General features: G+C 37.7%; 1 pseudogene across 1 annotated transcript in view; it reads left to right on the top strand.

The window, feature by feature from the left end:
• LOC144043780 (solute carrier family 22 member 23-like) overlaps positions 1 to 25,608 on the top strand; it is a 48,559-nt pseudogene that overhangs the window by 13,644 nt on the left and 9,307 nt on the right. The window contains exons 2-7 of the transcript XR_013291161.1: positions 3,600 to 3,703; positions 3,786 to 3,940; positions 18,419 to 18,587; positions 20,245 to 20,372; positions 22,852 to 22,954; positions 25,238 to 25,475. The product of XR_013291161.1 is annotated as a solute carrier family 22 member 23-like (transcript). The remainder of the gene's footprint in view (positions 1 to 3,599; positions 3,704 to 3,785; positions 3,941 to 18,418; positions 18,588 to 20,244; positions 20,373 to 22,851; positions 22,955 to 25,237; positions 25,476 to 25,608) is intronic.

The following is a 25,608-nucleotide window of genomic DNA, read 5'->3' as shown; positions in this document are numbered from 1 at the left end:
CATTTTGAATTTTTTAAAGCATTGAATCTGTCCCTGTTTACACAAAAGATACAGTAAACACTTTTTTTGCATTTTGTTCCCTTGCCAAATGTCCCCCCTTTCATCTTTTCACCATTAAAATCCTTCCCCTGAGTGCAATAATAACTTGGTGCATAGAGGAAAAAACGTTTGACATCCTTGTAGTAGGACTGGGCAATTAATCGAATCAATTTTGGCTACTCTTGATCTTTGAAATGGTATAATTGAAGACAAATGATCAACCTTGCTTATGATTACCTTGAATGTGTAGCAACGTAGCAAGCATGTGACGTGTATGTGTTTCAAATTCTAACGTCCCTGAGCGTGTTTTAAGCTGTTGAATGACACCCCAGTTGAACTTTAAAACTTTAGAACTTTGCACTCTAAAACTAAACACACAACAAAAATAATAACACACATTGTATATGTAAATAAGACTTTGCTTTTAAAACATTGCTAGCATTGATGCTAAAGTCAATGTAAAATCCCATTAAACACGTGAAGGGGAAATTAGCATCGACTTTGGGATTGATATTAAATCAAATAACGGATATTCATGCACAAATCATGCGAAAACAGACACACAGGTAGCAGAAAAATACTCACACTATTATTTCTATTATTCCATTTGTGAAAAAGGATTTACATTAATAGAGCTCAATAGCAACTTTCTACTAATGCTTTCTTACTAATTCATTTTCTCGTTGTCCCTTTCAAGTTATATTAAAAGTCGAGCTTTCAAGGATTAAAGGAATTTTACTTTGGTCAAAATTCAAGGATACCAAGATCTATTGTGGTAATTTTGTCTTCTATAGAAATTCAGGTTCCACCGCTGCCGTTAGAGAAACTCTGTCATACAATCATGTAAAAATTTATTAGACTACCTTGTTTTCTTTCTTATTTATTTAAATGTATGGTACCATTTAAAGGTGTATCATGACGAAGAGAGAAAATAAAACATGGAATGCCTTAAAGCACTTATTTTTTGGCGGTACATTGCCATAGCTATTGATGTAAGAACTTAAGCAATTTTTGTTCTTATCACAAAAAAACATGGAAAATGGCTTATATCAGCTCTTAAAGCAACACTAAGGAACTTCCGGTTTACGTTGATTATGCCTGAAGGAAGACCATATTTCCCAATACAAGCCAATTGCATCGTTTTTGAGCTCACGCCAGCGAGCGAAAGCCAGGCCAATGTTGATCCTTGATTGTCCTTTTATCTGCTTATAGCTTCTTTTTTTCATTTTTGTCTCCTCAGACAAAACTTTTCAGTTGTTTTGCAGCTTCTGCCAGGAAAGCGGTAATCTTGCGTCAACATTCAAATTGACTTCTGTCTTTGTAACGAATGGGGAAAGGGTGAAGTGACGTATGCCATAAAGCAGTCAGCACATTTGTAGTTTTTTTTTGTGTGGCAGTGTTCCTACTATCCTCCTCGAAGTTGCTGAGTGCTAGTAAAAATGATTCAGACCCCCTCAGGCCATGGCAAATATATCATTCCACTAGTTTTAAGTCGATGTTTCATCAGAAGAGTTATGAAAATATTTTATTAAGATTGAAATGTTGCTTAGTGCTACTTTAAGTTAAACTATTCTGAGCTATTTTTGTTGTCATTATTAATATATTAATTCAAACAAATGTACCTTTAGTTTAGGCATTTAAAATAAAGAAGAAATTGCAGAAACAAAGATACGCTAATATTTTCTCCATTCTGTGTATATACTACTTGTTTTTGCTAGCGCAAGCGGCTAGCACGATTCGCAGCATGTAGTTTCCATCAAATAATTCACAAGCTTGGTCAGTGAGAGACCTAGTTAATAATACATGTGTATTGACAAATGCATCTACAAAAAATCGCCCTAATGACATGTTGACAAGCACAACCTCCCCCAATCTGTCTGCTGTACATTTTGTCCGCACTTTAACACTTGTGTCGTGTTGTGGCTTCGCCTCCATGTGACTTTAAACACTCTGTGTCGCAATACTGGTCATCTAGCTGTGGTAGGCCTCTGCGGTGTTTTCAAGCACTTCAAAGCAGCTTTTCCAGCCTCTGATTCGTCTCAATTTGCGGAGTCACTTTGTTTTCTTTCTGTTTTCATTCCGTCTCTCAGCTATAAAGTGATTGCACAACAGGAACTTGTTTTGTGACCCTGTGTGCTTTTTCTTCGCCTGACATCGATACCAAAAGCATGAATGAGTAGCATTCCTGGATCATGTGATGACTAGGTGGTTCTGCGTAATCCTGGAGCGTTCCATTCAAAGCGGGTCACTGCGATAGAGGTCATGCCAGGTTAAAGCGAGTGCCCCAACATGATATTGTTTAAAGAATGTTTATATTATTTAGCAAAATGGAGAATGGGCACCATTTTGCAATATGTCCTTTTACTGATACTGAATTATATAATGTATATATTATCTAAAATATAGCACTAGCAGCTACAGTGGAGCCACGATGATTGAACACAATCAATTGCTGACACTATGTTTCCAAATTACTTTTCTACCCATTGAAAAAAAATATAAACAGAACTTATCAGTTCAGTTAACTTTTGCCATCATGAAATCTTTATGCAATGTACAGGCAATACTTTAATTAACTTTTCTTTACTAGCATGCTTGTGAAAATAAAATTCAAGTTAACCACCGTAATATTAGGTTAAGACAAATTATCTTAACATCAGTGATGGTTGATGAGGAGCACGTAATTAAAATTGTGACTTGTTTATCTAATTTTTCAACATTAACTGTCACAGTATGAACAATTCCGAGCTTGCGTCACAATTACGTCACAAGTCAAAATGGGGGGTCTAATGCTAAGTCGGTGTACGGTGCGTTGAATTGCGGAACTGCACGGATGTTTGGAATTGTACATAGTAGCAAAGATATAAAATAGTTATACACTCATGTAAAAATGTTCTTATTATAGTAGTTATGGTAGTAGCTAGTATAGTAGCTAGCCTTGTTTGTGCTAGCAGCTAATCCTCTATGCTAGCTAAACTGAGACCATGTGGTGTTACTTGTTTGTTTCAGAATTCTACAGTTTCTTAACTGGCACGTGTACTGTAAAAAAAAAGATGGCACTTGACATTTTAAAACAAATAATAAAATATTCTTGAGCTGTTATGCTAGCTGCTACTAGTTGTAGAGTGACCAGATGTCCAGATTTGACTGGGTATGTTCATTCACCTTTTAGTGCCAAAAAATAACAATCGGCCAAGATTTGAAAACAATCCGGTGTTTGCATATTTTTAATTAAGAAAGTTCAACAAAATAAAAGCAAAAGTAGTACATAATTATGATACGCATGGCAAACATTCCTTCACTCGTCGTGCCGCCATCCTGTTCAAGTCTTGATCGTGATTGGTCAGCATTTCAGTCACTGCTTGTGCAATCATTCAACAGTCTCATATGTCAATCATTATAGTGCCACTTATCTCTGAATGGCAAATTTTCCATCTAAGTCTGTCAAAAATGCAACACACAAGCTATAATTTTACAATTAATTGACAAGACTGAATATAACATGCTGACATGTTTGACTTGGCATGCATTTCTAACAGCTGTGTTTATTGTCTCTTCAGTGGAGTCTGGTGTGCAATTCTGCATGGAAAGTCCACATTGCAAAATTCTCACTCTTGGTGGGATCCATCTTCGGATACCTGGTGTTCGGAATCCTCGCTGACTGGTAAGACATCCCCAGAATTCTACGGTCACATTCATATTTTGACATTACAGTAAATATTTTGACATTGTGTGTCGTTGTGTAGGTTTGGCCGTCACCCTGTGCTGATCATATCTGTGATGTTCATGCTGGTGTTCGGCCTCACCGTGGCCTTTTCAGTCAACGTTCCCATGTTCAGCACACTGCGATTCTTTGAAGGCTTTTGCTTGTCTGGCATCACACTGTCACTCTACGTCCTCAGTAAGTTCTTCCTCTCAGGTTTTATTTATTTGGTTTTAGAACTGCATGGAGGGCCGGATAAAATGCTTTGGCGGGCTGTGTTTCCCAACCCCTGCTTTATTTACTTTGGCAAAAAAAAAAAATTAGGAGTTGCAATAATCATAATTTGACCAAGACTTTAAAGGCAAATATATGCTTCCACTTTTGTGGTATTTTCCCAATTGCACAAAGCAAATTCCAAATCCCCTGAATTTGGTGTGGAGAAAATCCTATCAAAAAAACTCTCAGGACCAACATCACTGACGTCTCACCTCACTCACAATCAAAGCCCATTTATAGCCAATTAATCATGATTAATTATGCATACAGTTGGGGAATCCCTGTTATAGAGGGAATGTCCATATTGAACCTTTCGAAACAGCAGCAATGTAAATGTGTAAATATTATGCCAACTCTCCCCTTTTTTAAATCTTGTGCACCACAGTTTGGTTAGACAAAATCTTTTGGTAATTGTCCAAAACTTTCTTCTCAGGATTTTGAAAATTTGTTAAAGCTATAAACAGTGTATAACATTGTCATATATTTTGGTTAATAATGGTATAAAAAGCTTTCTTGATGCCCATATGTTGTATTTTAAAATGAGAGAAGCGCTATTATTGTTGGGTAAATGAGAGAAGCGCTATTATTGTTGGGATTAACCCACAAAATTCAGTATGAAGCACACCTGGACAGGGTTGTTAAACCTTTTTGGGTAAATATTTGTATGAGCTTTAGTCTTTTCCATGTGGGCCTACCTGTATTTCTGATGTGTTTTTGTGTGACACTTGATATTTACCCTGGAGCCAATCTGTATTGACAAAACTCCGCGAGCGCTCTGAGACTAAGGGACGGTCATTCAATAACACATTAGCAGCTCGAATCAATCCTGTCTGACCTCCAAGCGTTCTCTTTTAAGCATTTGCTTAAAAACTAACATGGACAGTGGCCATAAACAACACAGTTTGCAAAAAAAAAAAAAATAAGTGATATGAAGTTTAAGCTAGGAACAAAATGTGTGACCTTCTTTTTGTGGTTGGATTTGTTTGCGCTCTCCCAGCATTGGTTTGTGCGCAGTGGAGATGTTACACTAATCCCCTTCCTTCCTTGATCATCAATCCACGTGCAGTTAAATCTCCTTCATGTATAATGCTGTACTTTATCCTTTTACGTCATCCTACACAGACAGTGAGTATTTAGGGCATGAGCCATGCGGTGCTTTCGGAGGGCCTTAAACATGCTCTCCAAAAAGCTGTTCAGTGATATCCACCTCGAAGTCGGGGGGCAAAAAAATGTATCCTCGTCAAAAGTATGTCCAGTAGATGGGGAAATCAGATAGATGTGTTTGTCAAAACAAGACACACTGAAATGTCTTAAGAAGCCATGCTTGAAAACAAACAGGAAAGGAGCCATTTTAGTTTGAGCGGACATACTCTTAATGGGCCAATTGGTATTTGTGTATTTCACTTTGGAAGATTTTTCAGAGATCAAAATTTGATCCAAATACAGGAAAGTTTAGCATAGGGTCAAAGTTTGCATTGCTAAAACGCACAGAAATCTATTAACACAATTTCACAAGGTCAGATCTTGACCTAACCCAAACCCTCAAGTGGGATTCAAAATATCACAAAGCTGTTGGGTGTGTCCTGCCTAGAACCCAGAAATCTGTTGCTTCAAGTGTTATAATCAGGGGTGCATATAATTGGTGTGTTGGTGCGCATAAGGATTGGAAATTGAATGTTGCACCCCAGTTCAACTCTGTTCCAGTGGATATATCAGTACATCTGAAAGACGTGAAAATTGTGGATATATTTGCATGAATAATTTTGAGACAAATATATCCATATGATTAGACCTGCATTAATAGGGACTTCCTATAACTCAAGCACAAGGTCTGATCTTGACCAAACGTCTTGAAGAAATTCATGTACCACCTACCTTAATTTGTCACACTGCTAGTGCTGATGGGAAATATTTATGTTTTTTAGTGCGCTAATGCTAATCGCGATTGCTAACCGTAATGGAATGTGTTGAAACATTGTCTGTAAGTGACTTTTAAGGCACTATTACATGTGTGATTGAAATGGTACTTAATGTTTGTTTACCTTAAGTGGTAATCGCTAGCGCGCTAATGCTAATCACGGTTAGCATAGGCTAATTTTGTTGGTGTTTAATAATGCATATGTAAAGGAAAATAGTAAATGAGTATTTTTATGTACTCAATTCAACTTATGTTCACTTTAGTGGATTAACAACATTAAAAAAATGATTTTTTAAATTTGTGATTTTTTTTTTTTTTTTACTCAATTAATCGATGGAATAGTCAAGTTTAAATAGATTGGATAGTGTGACAATGTGTGATTTGTTATAATACATTTAAAAAATAACATTAACTCATTATGGCTTGTGGTTTAAAAAAAAAAAAAAAGCAGCTTCAGGACAATGTGCACACATTCATTGCGCCCGAGTGGCCTGCCCTGTTGAGGCATTAGAGTGGGTTCAAACATCGCTGATAGGATGTGACACTTGTTCAGCTACTGACGCTATCTGCCACACAGGGACACTGAAAAGTAAAAAGGAAAAATGAAAGAGGAAAGGAAAAACATAGGAAACCAGGCAAGCAGCTTTTTAAATGAAGTGCGTACAGTATGAAGAGCTGACATGGTTTCTCACCTGTAATTTGCACTGATTTTGTCATCTGTTAAGGTGTTGAATTTAAATGTCATGCTTTTACGACACTGATTTGCAGTATGTTGGTTGCAAGGAAACAGCAGTCATTTATTATACAAAGTCATTTGATGCAAGCTTTATTTTCTTTTTACCCTGAACCGCCGATGTGTGCTAGCCTAAGCAGTCAGCCAGCGAAGTATACGGGCTCTCCTCAGACCCGCCATTAGAGCGCTTCCACCTGTGGACAGCTTTATTGGCGTCATCCATCGTTTGAATAAGCACTTCACATCCCCCGCCCCGTATGCAAATTAAACACAGATTTACATGTGAACATGTGCGAGCTTCTGCAAATATAGTTTCCATGAATGGCCGACCGTCAGACCAAAATGTGGCTTCAAGCAAGATTTAATAAAAAAAAATAAAAAAAAATGTTTTGTTGATGGGGGTGGGGTTAAAATGTAACTGTTCTTGTAATCTGATTTTTACTCATTTAGCATGTCTTCTTTTTTTCTTATGGCGTTTTGAAGTGTTAAAAAAAAAGTTGTCGATGGAAAGAAATTCACCCCAAAATTTTGTAGCATAGTTATTATTTTTCGGAATGTATTATTTTTGTAATAGGGGCGGCATGGCTCAGTGGTAGAATGGTCATCTCCCAATGTGCGAGTGCCGCTAGCAGGTATCTATCAGTGCTTTATATTAAGGTATCGGTACTTGCAACAGTGGCCGATACCAGTATCAGCCCCTCTCTTATGGACGTTTTACGATCAGGACTAGAAATAAGAAAAATGAGAATTGCCATTAATATCAGAAAAAAAGCTATATTGGGATATATAGGTCTTTCTTTAAAATGACCCCTCATTGTTTTTGGGGGAATTGTATGTACTAGTGGTATCGGTATTTGATTTGATATCAGTAGCTACTCATTGTCAAGTGTTGAGTACTCATAATGGTATCAGTCTGAAAAAAAATTGGTATCAAACATCCCTGAATTTTATTTTTTTGTAAGAAAAACATTTTTATTCTCATGTAGAAATTCACTTCTAAAGTTTCCAATTTTAATCTTACAATCTTGCTTTTTACTCTTGTTCTCATACCATATTACAACATAAATCTCGTAAAAAGAAAAAAGACAAAGGTTTCATCATTTGGTAAAATATTGTTTTTAGTTAATATTCTCCCAAAAACTTAGATTGATCCCACTTAGCATCACCCTGTTCTCGTAAAGATATTTTTAATTTAAACTTTGCTATTACCAACATAGAGTTGTGCTCAAAGTTGACGTTCACCTGCTAAAATTCAAATTTTACGTATCGCACCAATGTTTCTTGGGTTGATGCGATGCAATGCAGAGAATGAACAGTTAGTCGAATAATTCATGGTTTAGGCATGACTTGGCTCCGTATAAATGTAATCAAAGTGCCTCCAACCGGATGATGATCCATTTACTGCTCAGATTGCGCTAGTGGGCCTGTGCGTGATAAACGCTTCATTAATTAAGCAAAAGACACTTGTTTATCATGTTTACTCGCTGTGAGCAGTCCGTGTAGTCACTCGACCGCCAGGAGCTATATTTTTTTCTCCTCGACTGTTGTACGCGTCCGATTGGGCATGCTAGTGCACGTCACACACACTCATAGGCATGAGAAAGGAGGCGGAAAATGCAGGCAAAATCGCGGCAATGCGTCATGAGGGATTGTCTGTTTTCAGACATATTGTGCAATATTGCTTTTAAGAATAGATTGTTGTTGTTAAGTGCCGTCCAATAAATTAAGACTAAAATTGATTGTTAAATAGTGAGTCCTTCCATCAGGTTCTCCTGTATATCCACATGTGGGTATTTGCACCTTGTCTGGTTAGTCGGGTAGCTTGGGGCCATCCCGGCCGAGATCACTCACAACGGTGAGGCATCGTGTTTGTCCTCACAAGTAGTGTCCTTTGTGTTTGCTGAATGAGTGCAGACAGGTGACGATATGCACTCTTATTAGTTTGGTTAATTAAGCTGCACGAGTAGGCGGAAATGATCTGTAACACCTGTTCAAACATGTTCACATTGTGTGCGTTTACAGCACCACTTAAGAACAACATTTTGAGGGATGAAGCTAGAGCAAATTGTAAAAATCAGATGATACAAACAGATTGGGATATTATGCAGTCATCTCGATGATGTCTTTTTTATTTCTCTTATCTTATCTAGTTGTTGCTAGTTGGTAGCTAGCTAGCCACGTGTGCTTGCCACTAATGCAGGCTCCTCGTCGGGCATGCTCGCCGTTGGTAGCCAGGCCTGCTTGCTCCCTCCCTACAGATTTGTGATTTTGTTGGTCATCTCAAATGTACTGCTTCTTCTTCATATTCATCTTCGTCTTCTTCTTCATCGCCATCTTTTTTATTTTTTTATAAAGTGCCAAGTGCGAAGTGTCTTCACTCTGTCGCTCTTTCTCTCTCTGTCTGTCTGTCTCTCTCTTTCTTTCTCTTTCTCTGTCTCTCTCTTTCTCTTTCTCTCTCTGTCTCTCTCTCCATCTCTCTCCGTCTCTCCCTCCTTGAATTCGACACCTGTGCTCTAGGTTGTCCAATTCTAGACCAGGCCTTCCTCGCCACATTTTCACTGCAAAGAAGAGTGCGCTGGTCACCATAGTAGAAGATCCTTACAAGCCTCTTGCAAACAATAAACCATCTTAGTCTTCTGAGAAGAAACGGGTTCAACTCTAAGCTAATGATGTTGATCTGCTCTAGCCTGTCATCTTCATCCAACGTCACACTCGACTTTGGTGTTCTCTGTCCCAACTTGGACTCAGTCTTCTCCTTGTAGTTGTTCTTGGCCTCACTCAGTTTTCTTTTTAGTTCCTTTTGGACTGCCCTGAGCTCCTAATGGTCCTTCGCCATGAAGGCCTTGTTCTTTCTGTTGAGAAGGCTTTTGTTGTGGTCAACTAGTAAATGTTAGCCAAGCCGTGATTGGTTGTTTCCTGAGCTCTTAATCTCAGGACATGTGCATTTTTAAAGGTGTTAGTTGTACATGGAATAAAAATGACATGATCAAATTAATGGGCGTCCCTTTAAAAGGAACCCCGACTGTCATGACAGGTTTGCTCTATATCATTTTTTTGGGTTGTCACTAACATAACTATAACATTCATTTGTCAAAAATCATTTCCAGTTTAATACATTTTGTAGAAAGTTTATTTGGACGTACGCCGCCATTGTTATTTACGTCGCAACGCATTCAGTGCGTAGTGACTTAGAATGACGACCAATGTGAAACGTTGTAAGGTAAGCCTCGTAGCGTTCCTAAAGAAACAACATCGGCGATCGGGAGAATCACCCTCCCTCACGCCGTGCTCACGCCATTCACCAGACGCATTCAAGAGTTTTAGGAACACTACCGAGACTCACCTTGCTTTCTTTGTAGACGTTTCACCATAGTCGGCAGAAAGCCTGCCGCCATTCTACGTTACTACGCACTGAATGCGTTGCGACGTAAATAACAATGGCGGCGTACGTCCAAATAAACTTTCTACAAAATGTATTAAACTAGAAAATATTTTTCAAAAATGAATCTTATAGTTATGTTAGTAACAACCAAATAAATAATATAGCGCAAACTTGTCATTACAGTCACGGTTTCTTTTAAGTAAAATGTGACTGCTCTAAAATGGATGATACGATATTTGGAGAATCTGGCTTGGGTTAGGCCCTGTATTTTTCACACGGAAATAGTATTTTTCAATTATCTGCAATACAGTTTGCCATGTCCTTGACCTTGCCCCCATCTACAATCTCTCTTCAGTCGTCATCTTGATAAATGGGTAAAGGTGCAGATTTCTCTCTATCGAGGAGGGTTAAAGTTCCCTTCCGTGCAACCTTTTGGCCCGTGCATGCTCAGCAAAGCCGCTTCTGCTATGACTCTACTTCACGTTCTGTCTATCGAACTGGAAAAAATAAACACTTCCCTATTTGTGAGAGTTTGACATATAATAATAATAATAATAATAATAATAATAATAACCTCCATATCTCCAAAATTCAGGAGTGAAGTCCAGTGATTGTCAAAATGAAGGACTTTACATTGTGAAATTACTTCTCTTCGGTGACTCCTGCAGAGCCGATGGCTTGTTTTTGTGATTGAGCGTGTGTGTGGGGGGGAGGAAGGGGTGAGGTCAAAATAGACAAATACACTCACCCAAGCTGTGTTTTACTTCACTTTTTTTAAATAGCTAACACTTTCAAGCACATGAATTAAAAAGGTGGTGACCTGCGGCTTTTTGGCAGTCTCTCACATCTGCGATCAATAGCTATGACCTTATTAATCGTCAATAGCTCCCTTTCATTACTCCTCGGTATTGACAGTGCCTCGAGTTATTTGTATGCCGAGTCTAAATGAGTCATTTGTATAATCAAGGAAGGTTGTAGAAAAGCCCTTCAAATAGTTATTGGACAGAATAAGTCCCATTTTGATCATTTATGACGCATGCACAATGAACTGCTATTAACAGGCTTTCCCAAGGTGGCAAACTGTTAAACTGTCATCATCTTTCACATCAGCTAGCCAATTAATTGAAAATGTAATTGTGATTTCGATTGTGGATTCTTGCCATCTTAAAAAAAACCTTATAATCAAAAGAGAAACGATTAATGTGCTGAACGGCGAGGTGGATATGCAAGATCCTGACGTTGTGAAAGTACCCTGATTGCACCATGTTTCTTGTGCAGCAAGCTTGTGACGTGTATGTGCTTCTGCTCTCCCTGAGCATGCTTCAAGCTGTACATTGGCACACCAATCAGTGTTAAACCATACAACTAAACACACAGCAAAAAGAATTACAAACATTGTATAAACTTTAAATCCAAGACATGCTTAATTTAAAAACATCCCCAGTGTCAATGCTAAAGTCAATGTAAAATCCCATTGACATGCTAACTGGAAATTAGCAATTACTTCTGGTAGTAATATTCCTTCAAGTAACAATTATACACACACAAACGCAGAAGGAACACACGTGTGCACACACACACACACACACGTAATATAACAATACTCAACAGCAGTTAATCTTCATAATCTGTGAAAAACAAGTTATCTTAATACCAAGGTTGTTTTAGTTAACAAAAATTAACGAAAAAAAATCGCTAAAATTATAAAAACTATTTCGTTAATGAAATAAAATAAATGCTTTAAAAAAAAAAAAAACTAAACTAGCTGAAACTATATTTATGTTTACAAAACTAAAACTAACTATAATTATAGCAAAATCCGAAATACCATTATTACTTTAATGCATGAGCCTTTGGTGATGATTTTAAATGTGATTTTAAGTATATTTATTTCGATGTCAACCGGAATAAGGACGTTTGAAAGTGCGTCACACAGAAGTGACGTCATCAAGCAGCAGCCCGCTAGGTAAGAAATGTGTTACTTTTTTCATTTTAGCATGGTGTTTATTAAATATTGCGCACAAGTAATACACTTGAAAAAAACGACTAGTGAAACTAACACGTAGCATTTTTTTTAAATAACTAAAACTAATAAAAACTAACAGAACCACTCTGAAAACTAATTAAAACGAACTAAATTTCAAAAAATAAATCTCAAAATGAAAATTCCAAAACTATTCTAACCCTGCTTAATACATCTTAATCAAAACTTTCTTCTACTCGAACCCTAACCTCGGGAAGTGTGTACTCCATGTTTGCACGGCACAACACTGCCCTTACAGTTTACAATTTGTCAATATATGGTAATGTAATTTATCGCCCAGCCCAAGTTTAAGTCTTTCTCAACTGTACAAGCCCTGTAGTGTAACTGTCGTAAAAGTGTAAAAATGAGTTTGCCACTGTTAAACATAAAAACAATATTTAAAACGAGCAATATATTTTGTTCCCAGGATTATGGGGTGTTTGAATTTAAATGTCTTTTGTTAGGGAAATATGAGGCGTCCAAACATGATCCCAAAGGTTTCTGAACGGGTTACGGTCGGCTCTTTTATGTTCTTCCACGCCAAATTCATGACTCTATGGTTCTGGCTTGTGCACTATTAACAGAAAAGGGCCTTCCCCCAAGCCACACCCACAAAAGGTGACAGCATTGAAGGGTGCAAAGTGTCTCGATAAGATGAAGAATTAAGATTTCCGGGAGAACTAAGTCTTCATACTTAATGTAATTTAAATGATCAGTGGCTAAAAGTGACCTACAGTTATGCGCTATCGCTCCCCCCCCCCCCCCCCTTCACACTGACAAAGCACTTTTCCTTGCTCGCACAAAAGCTCCTCCATCTGTAGGAAGACCAGTCTAGCAGCAAGCCTGGCTGGCTGCAGATCAGGAATACGCTCAGTGCTGACAATGCTGCACTGGCCTGTCACTCACAAGCAGCCCAAACTCATCAGCAGCTTTGCACATGGCTGAGCTCGCTTTGGTCCAGACGAGCATTTCCTTAAATGACTTCAGCTTTATGGAGAGGAGTCGGTCTTTAATCTTGGCTCTATAACGGAATATAAATTACAATATTTGACACATTTTCAGTTTATACTTGGCTTAGAAAAGTGATCAAATGTCACTTTGGGGGATTGTTTTTATTTTTATCATGCACATCTGCTAAATTAGATTATCTTATTTTCCTGTTTAAATAATGTCTCTTGTTATGATACCTTCTTAACTCATTCACCGCCTTTGACGGCTATAGACGTCAAAACTTCATTTGAACTATTTCGATTAATTTCACATATTTTCCCACTTTTGTTAAGAGTATGAAAACCTAGATTTTTTTAATTGTACATTTAAAACAGATATAAAATTTGTGATTAATCGTGAGTGACTATTGAAGTCATGCGATTAATTACAATTAAAAATGTTAATTGTCTGACGCCCCTCATTTTTTATAATCCTTTCTTTTCTTTCTTTTTTTATTACGGGCATCAGGCGATTACAATTTTTAATTGTAATCAATCACATGACTTCACTAATTAACTCACGATTAATCACAAATTTTATATCTGTTCTAAATATACAATATTTTTTTCCTAGGTTTTCATACTCTTGTTAAAAAAAGTGGGGGGGAAATACGAAACTAATGGAAATAGTTCAAATGAATTTTTGACATCTATAGCAGTAAATGGAAATAGTTCAAATTAATTTTTGACATCTATAGCCGTCAATGGCAGTGAATGAGTTAAGTTCCATTTCGGTTTAGGTAATGGATTTTAGCTATGTTACATTGTGTTTTATGTCATATATGTTTAGTTATGTTATTCTCTACATGTAATAGCTACAGTACTTTGCATAACAGACAGAACAATTTGTGCGTGTTTATTTCCGCTTAGTAATTGACTAATGTGCATTTTAGAGGACAAACATTTGTGATCAAACAAAAGGCAAGCTGGAATGATTCAACAAGCTGTGGCTAGCTAATAGTAACAGTGCCCAACCCTTGAAAGCTTCACTGTTTGAGCTGCTGAATGTGTACACAAGTCAGTGTTTTGCTTTCAAGGCAAGGCAAGACACAGGAGGACAACTGTTATTTTTCTGTTTTCTCATTTTATCTCAGAGGCCCACAAGAAGGTCTGTGACTCAAGATAAGGACACATATCTGTGCAAACATTTGTAGCAAAGACCAAAAAGTCCTGTTGGATGAACGGACCTGACGCACTGCATGGCCAGAAGGACGTGATGTGAGCAGTTAAAGGTTACTGTGGGTACAGGAAGTGGTTGCACTGAGTGCCTGTAGTGGTCAAGTGAGTAAAACAATAAGCCTCGTCGGCTGAGTTGCGCTAGACGTCTGCTGTGGCTGCTATCCGATTCATTTTCCGTTTTGGCCACTCAGCAAAGCAGTCCAAGCTTCTTTTGGGATTATTGTCGTTGCTAATTGGCTCTAGAGTAGAATTGATTACATCACTGTTGGACGGAAAAGTACAGTGCAGCGGAACTAGGAACGTTGAAGACGTGGATGTCCCAGAAGACGGTTTGCACCACGATTTGTTCAGATTTAGAATTGCTTGCTTCTGCGATCATAAAACATTTAGTATCGATACCACTTGTTTTCATACTAGTACAAATACTCAACTCTTGAGTAGTCATCAATAACAAGTACTAATACACATGTACTTTTGAGTTTTGATGGGTTAATTACATATAATTTCCCCCCCAAAAAATAATGACAACTGATTTGAAAAGAAAGACGTATATCCCAACATAGCATTTTTTTTCTCCATAAAATTGCATGAAATAAATAGCAATTTTCGAGCCCTGACTTCAATTCAACTGAGGGACTTTACATGCCTTACTTGGTGCTGCTGTTTTGCTTAGCAACAGAGTTTAATTGACTCAACGGATATGTGTAGTGTCCATTCTATTTTCCTAATAGTTTAAAGGGAAACTATAAATAAATATAAATATACATAAAAATACAGTAGACTGACAAAGGTGTTCACTTTGGTGGTATTTTGCACCATCACCACTTTTTATTTGCAGGAGCTAAAAGTCAGTCCGACAACTTTATTTAATCAGAAAGTTCCCTTCCTTTCTACTCTACATAGAAGCAATTAGATTAAGCTTGATCTTGAGACATTTTCATCAATTTCTTGAATGCACCGTAACTGGGCAGAGTGCACTCGTAGTTGTATTATTGATTGGTTTGTCATTCCGGAGAACTTGGCAGCAACAGTTTTGACTTTGCGGTGTGTGATATGGTATTGGTTAGCAGGAGATTTATGTCAGTTGGGCACTAGATCAAGCTCAGCATTGTGCGAATGCTGATGAGGGTCAACATGAAGTGGAAGGAGATCAAGGCTGCTTTTGTTTTCACTATTCTTTGAGTTGTCGTTTTAACCCTTGGTCATCATTGTGCCCTTTTACAGCAACGTGACAAATCTGTTTTCTTGCATCTGTATGAACTCTCTGAGACTCCCCCGGTAACGGCTGACTGGCCCGTTTCTTGCTCATGTTGCCGTTCACCAAGATGAGGAATTCTAATCCCATGCAGTCCGCGAGCAGTGAACCGTGTCGCAACCAGTTGAGTCGGGTCAGACTCAGCGGGTCCTGCACCCATCGGCCCGCTCTCAACTCATTGGCCCTGTCGTTCTTGCTGTGACGCTGTCCGCCAACAGGGAGCATAATTCATGCCCGCTGTCCTAATTGAAATTCCAGTCTTTTTCTGCTGGAATGGAGCGGGAGCGCTCGCCCCCGACACCCACCCCATTATTGCTGGCCTCTGTCACCTTGAAAAGCCCATTTTGGAGAGAGTTCACATTTTGGTGCAGCAGTGAATGGGACGTTGAAAAAGATGGATGAACAATGTGCAAGTCGCTCTGATACTACGGTGTAGTGTTCACCCTCCGGGCCGTGATGTGAAGCCATCCCACTGTGGCCACTAAAGGACTTCACTGTCTGTGGTGGCTGGCAGCCTGTGTGGTGTGAATGCTAATGTCGGAATGAATCGGTGCCATTCTAATAGTGGACAAATGAGCACAAGAGTGTGTTGGTTTTTTTTCACTCTCGCTCTTCCCTCTCAACTGCACACTGTGCTGCTATGCTCAGGCTCACAATAACAGCAGCTGTAGATTTATTGAAGGTCCTCAAAATGTTCACGTCCTATTGTTGGCTTCAGGGCAATTTGGCTAAGGTTGTCCTTTCTCAGCTTCAAGGTCGGGTTCAATCGTCCAGTTTGATAGATTCAGACCTATATTTAAAAAGACAACAACAAAGTAATACATGGGGCAGCAGTGTGAATGTGAGCATTAACTGTTATTTTCCCTGCGATTAGAGCTAGTTATCGAGACAAAATTCCTGAATCGATTCGATTTTAATTCATAAGAGTTCAATTTGATTTTGATTTCCAATTTAATCCGTTATCGATTAATATAAATGTATTTATGCAACAGAAATTTTTCTTATATATCAAACACATGATAAAAAGGACTCCACAAACATTAAAATCCTATTTAAAGGTCCATTGTACCGTTTAAAAATATGAAAGCTTTTTCTACATCATGCATGCTCCACCATTGCCCAAATGAGTACAAAGAGCCCTGACTGTTTTAGTCTGACTAGGGGTGTTAAAAAAAATTTGATTCGGCAATATATCACAATATTACAGCGCACAATTCTCGCATCGATTCAATATGCGGCCGAATCGATATTTAAATATAAATTTTGATGGAAATATTCATTTTACTTCGGTTTAGGGTTCACACTTTAAGCATGGAAGAGTGTTATATTAATGGAACATTTAGCCATAATATTTTATTTAAATGCTGTTCAAACATGAAACAGATTGCAACCTGTTTTTTAAATACAGTGGCTCACATTTATAAGCCTGATGTTTCTGATAAATAAATACATTATCATACAAATCTCACAGTGTACATGTACAAGTTTACTGAATAGTATTTTCTAAATTTCAGTTAAAAAAAATCGCAATAATCGATTTATAGATTTGTGTCGGGAGTAATCGGTATTGAATCGAATCGTGACCTATGAATCGTTATACGGATCGAATCGTTCTATACTTGGCAATTCACGCCCCTAACTCTGACTGCACCTATCAGCTTTTATCTTTACTTGATAGTAGAGTGTGCGGTCTTTGCACACCACAGTTTCTTTGGGGAGCAGAGTTTTTCTTACCTCATTTGAAGTCATGTCTTCGTTTGTCAGCTGTTGCTGTCGCTTTAAGATTGCGCACGTACTCGCACGTGCACCATAAACGAGCCTGGCAAAGATGCTGCAGTTTCGTATTTGGCCAGAGGTGGCAGTCGTGAGTAAAAAAGTGACAAACTGCACAAAGATCCTTTAGGTTATGCAGAGGCAGTAAACTGATCAAATGATTTGTTTTAATTTTCATTAATGAGAGTAACACATTTATAATCATTTAAGTGTTACACAAACACTGACATCAGCAAAGATAATTGCGAATTAATTCAATAAAAGTAAAAAGATTCTGAATTGTCTTAAAATGTCTTAAGTCAGGACTTTTGTCAACGTAAGAAATAAAAACATCTAGGTCTTTAAAATTCTATTTAGTCATGTATTAAAATAATTGATTTATGGTTATATAAAAATTTATTTATTTAATTTTATTTTTTTAACCTAGCCCTACCTGTGATTGGCCCATCCCTTGCTCAACATCAGCTGAGATAGGGTCCAACTTACTCGGAAGACAAACACTATAGAAAATAAAATGGATGCACAAATGTATGGGGGGTGAGTACAATATGTTTCTCATCCTAACGAGAAACTTGCTCATCCTAACAAGAAACGTTCTTGTTCTAACCTTTACCTGCGAGCTATAGCTTATTTAGCAGACCACAAGAATTGAGATGCTTTAAATGTCTCAGACACAACAACATAATAGTGGCCGACTACTTTCTTATCCTAAGAAACTTCCTCATCAAAAATTTCTTGTCCTAATGCAAAAGTTTCTTGTTAGAACAAGAGTTTTCTCGACCCAATAAGAACATTATTTCATCCCCCCCCCCCACTCATGTCACTTTAGGGAATCCATATATACTGTATGTATATATTTTGTTTTGAAAACTAGGGTATGTGCTATTTTTTTTACAAATGCAGATAATCCCTTGTAGTCATGGTAACAACACAGTAGAAGGTGTAACAACGGCCAGGGGCATTGAATGTCTCATCACTTCAATTTACAGGCATTTTCCTAAGAATGACATCACCTTAAAAAAATCATGTCACTACCTGTGCGGTGTTGTTTTTCTGTTTTGGAACATTACTCATGAACCTTAGCTGATGGTTACCATTCTCTGTTTTACTCACTCACATAGTCACCGTGTTTTTTCCCCCTCTACTAGGGATCGAGCTGTGCCTGCCAGGTTGGCGCTTCTCCATGACCATGGTGGCTAGTTTCGTGATGCTGGGCGGCCAGCTGCTGATGCCAGGTGTGGCTTACCTGTGCCGTGATTGGCAGGTGCTCCAGGCTGTCATCATATGCCCCCTGCTGCTCATGCTGTCCTACATATGGTGAGTTGCGACCCAGGGAAAAATTATTCAGTTCAATTGGTTGCCATCATTTTAGAAGCAAAGAACCTATAGTCCCCGAGCTGTGAGAAACAAAATAGAGTAAATTAATGGAGATAAGTTATGTGTTAATTTCACGTGTTTATTCACTTTTCCAGTGACCTTGCCTGAGACTGGAGTCGCCATCTATAAAGGCACTCCGTCTCGCACTGTACACTGCTGAGGTGGACAAACTCACGGGGAATTAGATTTTATTGCTGTCTGTGTGCTGGAGTTTGGCGTTCCTCCAAGGCCTACCTGCGCAGCTAAAGGTGGTTACGCTCAGCAGCAACTCTTGAAAGGGCTAATCTGATCAGATATCAATAATGGAGATATAATGCACACACGTGGGCTCGGCTGATTGATGGGGCTTTCCAATTCAGTGGAAAGATGATGTAGTGTCGGCGTCAGGTCTGGTCTGTTAGTCCATTGGTGCGCCGGCCACTTAAGGCAAATAAACGCCTCCCTGCAATTGGAGGCTCCCTATACGCGTCATTGATGAAAAAATTCAGTCATTATTTCAGTTTATAAACACTACTTATTTGAACTGTTTCTAACCAAAACAGCAGAACTCCCAAGGCATTTCAACAGTCACTCAAATGAATTAAAGTGCAGTCTTACCATATGCTGGAAATGAGGTCCCTGTACAATATTAAAAATGGATCTTGCGTCATATAGCGATTAGCATAGCAGCATAGCTGACAAAATAGGTAAATAAAAGTAAAAATAAGAACGACAAAAAAATCCATATAGTAAATAAATAAATTAGTCTATAAATGAATAAAAGTAAAAATGAATTTAGAAAAAACCTTATTCAAAAATGAGTATAGAAATATATGTGGAAATAAATATAAAATATAAAAATGTAATTAACTATCAAACAATAAATAAAAGTGCTCTTATTTATATTATATATTTAAATGTATTTTTGTATATTTTCACGTGTGTATTTTTTTTTTATTTCCATTTATATCACATTTTTTAAATTTAATTTCTCAATTATATTTTTATATCCTTATTAAGAAGAATTAAAACGGTAGAATGTTGTCATTTATTTATTGAAACTTAACATGGTACATGTTTCTTCTGTACCAAGTATTCTGTATTTTGTTTAAAAATAAAATGTAGTTTTAATACTGTGATACCGTTCGCGGTTATCATAGCCTACCACTAGAATCTAATATTGGTCCATTCCTAAAAAATGTCAATGAATATATATATATATATATATATATATATATATATATATTATTATTTATTATTATTATTATTATTTATTTGTTTGTTTGTTTTTGCACATTCTGGATACAGCAACAACATACTCCTGCTTGCACTGCACATTAGTCATATGTAGTTTAAACCAGACATGGCAGCTAAAAGCAGAAAGATGAGAAAGGACAGAAGGATGCTTGCAAAATGTTCTCCAATTTAGCATACTATGAAAGATTTCCTCCTGCATTTCATTTTGAACCAAATGTGGCACCGCAGATATGAAAAATGAGGTTTAACAGTCCATACTCTCGGTGAGTAACCTCATCCAGCTTGAAAATGAGATTTGATTCCATGCGGATTCATTTGTCACGACTGATGAGCGAGGACTTCCCTCTCGTCTGCTTGTCAGGATCTTCCCTGAGTCATTGCGTTGGCTGCTGGCCACGCAGCAGTACTGCCGCTCCAAATGGATCATGGGACACATCGCTAAGAAGAACTGCGTCAATATGCAGCAGGATCCGGACAACATCCTCCCAGGTAACCAAAAAATAAATAACAGAAATTAGCAGCAGAGTTGGCACTTTCCTGCAAAAAGGCGCAATCGACACCATTAGATCAGTTTCCTGTCTGGTTGCCACGGTAATAGGCCTCTCCTGAGGTAGCTGTGAGGCGCTGAACACCACATTATTGGCACGCTAGGACTTGATTCATGTTATTGCAGCACTGGTGGGTGGCTATGACTTGAGAAGGGTGCACAGACGGGTGACGGCTAGAATCCTTGAACCCACTTCAGCAACAAGTGTGCTGTCGCCGTTACATACTTCATTGCTAGTTCACAGCTTCTTTTGATGTATTGATTAATTAGCATTTATTGACAGTATGGTTACACCAACACTAGGTATCCATCTTTTTGCTATCTGACATCCAACTGTAAGAACTCGTTTTACCGCGGAGCAGATATTTCGAGGTTCCGAGGTGTTTTTTTTTTGTTTGTTTGTTTTATCGTGGCCTATTCGAAACCAAGGATAACCTAATACAGTATTTGGAGCATAAAAATGCAACTCAAAGTGCTGTGTACAATTTAAAAAGAAAACCTACCCCTTCCCCCAACATCCCTCTGAGCATGCCCACACTCACACTCACACTCACACTCACACGCAAGCATCTCTTATTACGTTACAATGAAAAAAATAAAAAATCCCAGTTTTAAATAGATTTTTTTATATCCACCCAGCCGATAGTTTTTAACTCATTCACTACCATTGACGGCTATAGACGTTATAAATTCATTTGAACTATTTCTATTAGTTTAACATTTTTTTCCACTTTTGTGAACAAGAGTATGAAAACGTTTTTTGTTTTTTTTTACATTTAGAGCAGATATAACATTTGTGATTAATCGTGAGTTAACTAGTGAAGTCATGCGAGTAAATACGATAAATAAGATTATTAAAAATTAGGGGCGTCAGGCGATTACAATTTTTATCGTAATTAATCGCATGACTTCACTAGTTACCTCACGATTAATAAATTTTTTATATCTGTTCTAATTCAAAAAAAAAAAAATCTAGTTTTTCATACTCTTGTTAACAAAAGTGGGAAAAATGTTAAACTAATACAAATAGTTAAAATAAATTTTTGACTTCTATAGCCGTCAATGGCAGTGAATGAGTTAATACACCAACTTACTGTATTTATGACTTTACTATTGTTTTGGTGTGGGTCAGTGGTTCTCAAACTTAGTACTAGCTAAAAAATAATAATAAATACTTGACTCGATCCGCAAGTTCCACCATCGTCATGGCCAACTAAACTACTAAATTAAACTACAGTAGCATAAAACGATTCCGGTTTAAGTCCTTAAAAGTTCAATATTATGGTAAGAGTTTGAACATTTAGGCTGTGCCTAAATACTGTACATACAAATTAAAACAAAAACAAAAAAACTGTAGAAACTTATCACACAGTTATGGTGACTATCAGGAGCATTTCTAAGAAAATTTATCTTTGAACACTGCATTTTATTGTACTGTCGCTTTTTAAAAAGCTCCGAAGCGTACGCATGCGGAACAATCAATTGAAGAGTGAACTCAATGCCACACCAATCTTTAGCCTTGAGTGTTTCGCACGGAACTTTGCGGTTTGGCCAGGGGATCAATGTAAAAGCGCAGCGATCCGGTCAGCACGGGATGCGGAATGCTGTCACATGCTGGAGTTCACGTGGGAAACACCGACGCGCTAACAGTGAGGCATGTTTGACCGGCAACCGGCTCGTCAGGCACCAAACAACACATCCATACTGTAGGTGTCGTTTTTCCTTTAATGGGCCCTCCTGGGTGGTGGAAACTGTTGAGTGAAATATCGCACCTGCCTCTGAAAGTAGCACAGTTTAAGCACACATACTCGTTTGGTCAAGTTTGTATGGAGCGCTTCTCACTTCAAATCAAGAGGCGGTGTTGGCAACAATGCTAGCTTTCTCAGTAGGAGCTAAAAGTGCAACTGGGAGAACCCTCAAACTGTGAGATATCTTTAAAAGTATATGTGTATATTGTCAGCCATTTTGTCTGTGTTGAGTGACTAAAGGTCCAATTTGTCAGACGATACACATTTAAAAAATGTCATCTCTGTTCATTGATGTCTTCTAAATTGTCAATTATAAAATCTCATAAGTAATTCTTTGCAGCATTTTAAAATGTGAGGATCCACAGCTTGAAACAAAACAAATAAATAAATAAATACACATGCTAATTTCATACAATGCTGCAGCATGATACTCTATAGTCTCCACTTTGCTGCAGTGGCCTTTTTCTTACTTCAGTAGCCTCACGGGGAAATTGTCTTTTATTGTAGATACTTTTTTCTTTCTCTTTTGCAGTTTCTTATGACTCCAATCTAAAAGAATATAACCGAGTGAGCCAGTGCAGTGAAATTAGCGTAACTTTCCAGTCCTAAATGTTGATTTGAAGTGTCAAGATTCCCTCGGACTGCTTTGTGAATTGAACTTTTGTGTTGCCAGAATTGCAGAGAGCTCTTCAACGCAAGCCCAAAAAGACGTGCATCGTGAAAATGGCCCGGACGAGGAACCTGTGGAAGAATATAGTTGTGCTCTGCGTCAACTCGTAAGTGTGCTTAGGGTCGATTTTCACCTCAAATTCAACATCACAATTAACTATTTAGTAGCCATATCCAATTAATTTTTTTAATTTAATTTTATTTGTTTGTATTTAGGTGGGGAGATACTGTTTATGTCCATGTCCATGCATTTCCAGTGACCCGTATCCAATAAGGCTGTTTACCTTCAATACATACAAACGTTAAGAGCGGAAGCAATAATGCACGTAATAATGTACATAAATAATGTAAATATTATTTCATGTTACATTGCTTTTATTTGATCTGGGCTGACTCTTCCCTACCACTGATTTTAAATGAGTGGTAACCAACCACATGACTCAACTCACGAAGGTCGGCAATCATTTTGCTTTTATAATGATGGACACGCCACTAATATGGCCAATTTGGGCCATATTTAACAGTGTATGCTTTTTTCTGTAGTCATATTGATCGCTCCTCAGTTCTTTCCCAACCAAGCTATTTTGTCTTTCAGTCAGAGTGCCCCGTTCCATTTTTATCCTGCGATCTCCTTTTCCCTCCATCCCTGACCTGCTCTTTAGCACGTACAGATACTCACCACGGCGGATCGCGTCACCGACTCCTGAAGCCGGCGTAAATTTAACATGAGCGGCCATCTTTATGAAACGTTAGCGACACACGCACACGGCGTGAGCTTGGCTTCTACTTTTTGTGTATCCTGGTGCAGAGGGTGTGTGCGCGCTTGTGTGTCAACATGTGCGTGTTGACAGAGTACATTGTGGATTGCTTTGCATTACATGACAGCACAGTGGACTTTGAAATGTCCTTTTAGTAGATAGGGTTGAATCAACATTCTCACCTAAACTACTTTATTATGCACTCCTACTTGATCTCAGATTTTGATCGACGCTTCCACAAATGGATTCATTTAAAACAATGATTATCTTTGTGGTTAAAGTTTGGTCTACAGCTGGACCATACGAGAATACTTGATCATATTTTATGTTTTGTTTTTATGTGACATTACCGAGCAACAGAAGGGCATCAAAATATTAGAAACCGTTCCCAGTGTGATGCTGTGCAGCTTTATAACTGTAAACTAGAACCAATAAAATCATATAAATGACATTTCCAGTAGAGCCTCCGAGGTGAAACGCAATTGTCAACTCCCATAAGAAATAATGGAACTTAAATTAATCCATTTCTGATTTATAAAACCTTCATCATAAAACCTCTGTTTATTGGTAAAGGCAAGCGTATTGCATTCACTTGAAAAAAAAAATCCAGTTTTTCTAACATTTTTTGGGGGAGCTTTGTTTTTCTGTGTATTTTTTTAATTTTCTGTTCTTCTGAATGTTTTTCTGTTTTGCTGAGTATTTTTTCTGTTTAAAAAATATATATTTACCCTGTTTTTCAGATTTTTTTTCTGTTTTTCTGAGTAATTTTTCCATGTTTTATGAAATAATTATTTTTCATTTTTTCAGATTTTACTACTACTAGCGAGTCTGTGTAAAAACAAATTTTCTCACCAGCTCTGTTTTTTTAAAATATTTTTTTCCAGTTTTTTTTTAGACCCCCCCCCCCCCTTTGTTTTTCTGAATATTTTTTATGACAGATTTTTTTGGGGGGGGAAACAGAAAAATTAAACAAATTACTCAAGAAACAAAACAAATTGTAATAATTAATATTAATATTATGAATTGTAGTATTATATTCAATTCTTTAAGTAATAATGCTTAGTTTATATGTGTTAAATTTTAAATCAAATTTGTATTTTTTTATGTAGGACTAAATGATGAATTACAAAATTATTAGAAAAATATATTTAAATGGTAAAAGCAATAATGATGATGATGATCACGATAATAATGTTTTACGTAACAGTATAACTGCAATACAAGCACAAAAGAAGTTAACCACACTTGAGATAAAGCTAAATTTGTTGTGATTTCATGTGATGTGCGCATCAAATGCTTGGGAAGGGAGTCTCGTCACTTAATAAAAGTCGAGCACAGTTTATTTTCCTGCGTATGTTCCATCATTATTATTATTATTTTTTAATTAGTCAATTTAGCCATGTTAATACTTGGAGAGTAAGTTTTGTAGTATGTAGAGCTCATTCATAATATATCATCTATGTAATATACATTTAGCGCAATTTTCAATCTGTATTTTTTTTTGGAAAGATTTATATAGATTTTTCTTTCAATTTTACAACATTCAAATGTAGAGGCTCTAATAGATAGATTTTTTTTTGGATTTTTTTTTTAATCAATGATATTTCTTTTCTTATGCCATGTTGTGTGCAGGCTAACAGGCTACGGGATTCCACCACTGCTTCGCCCGCAGCATGATGGACCCCGAGGCCCAGGAAACCACCATGTTTCACGACTTCTACGCCGACTATTACACCATGGCGGGCATCGCTGTGGCGTCCTGCCTGGCGCTGTGCCCGGCGGTGGGCCTGATGGGCCGGCGCGGCGGCCTCCTCATGTTCATGATCATCACCGCAGTTGGCGTCGTTGCTGCAACTGGGCCTGCCCAATTGTAAGTTCTCACTGGTGATCACTTTTACCTTCGAGCCCCACCATTATAAAATAAGAGTGATTAATAAAGGCACATAGCAACTGACGACATGACATTATCATCACAAGGGGCATAGTAACTGCATAAGCGACTG

Source organism: Vanacampus margaritifer, chromosome 2 (genome assembly GCF_051991255.1).
Source record: "Vanacampus margaritifer isolate UIUO_Vmar chromosome 2, RoL_Vmar_1.0, whole genome shotgun sequence".
Classification (NCBI taxonomy): domain Eukaryota; kingdom Metazoa; phylum Chordata; class Actinopteri; order Syngnathiformes; family Syngnathidae; genus Vanacampus; species Vanacampus margaritifer.
Note: the sequence above shows the minus strand (reverse complement) of the source record. Positions and strands in the feature narration are given on the sequence as shown.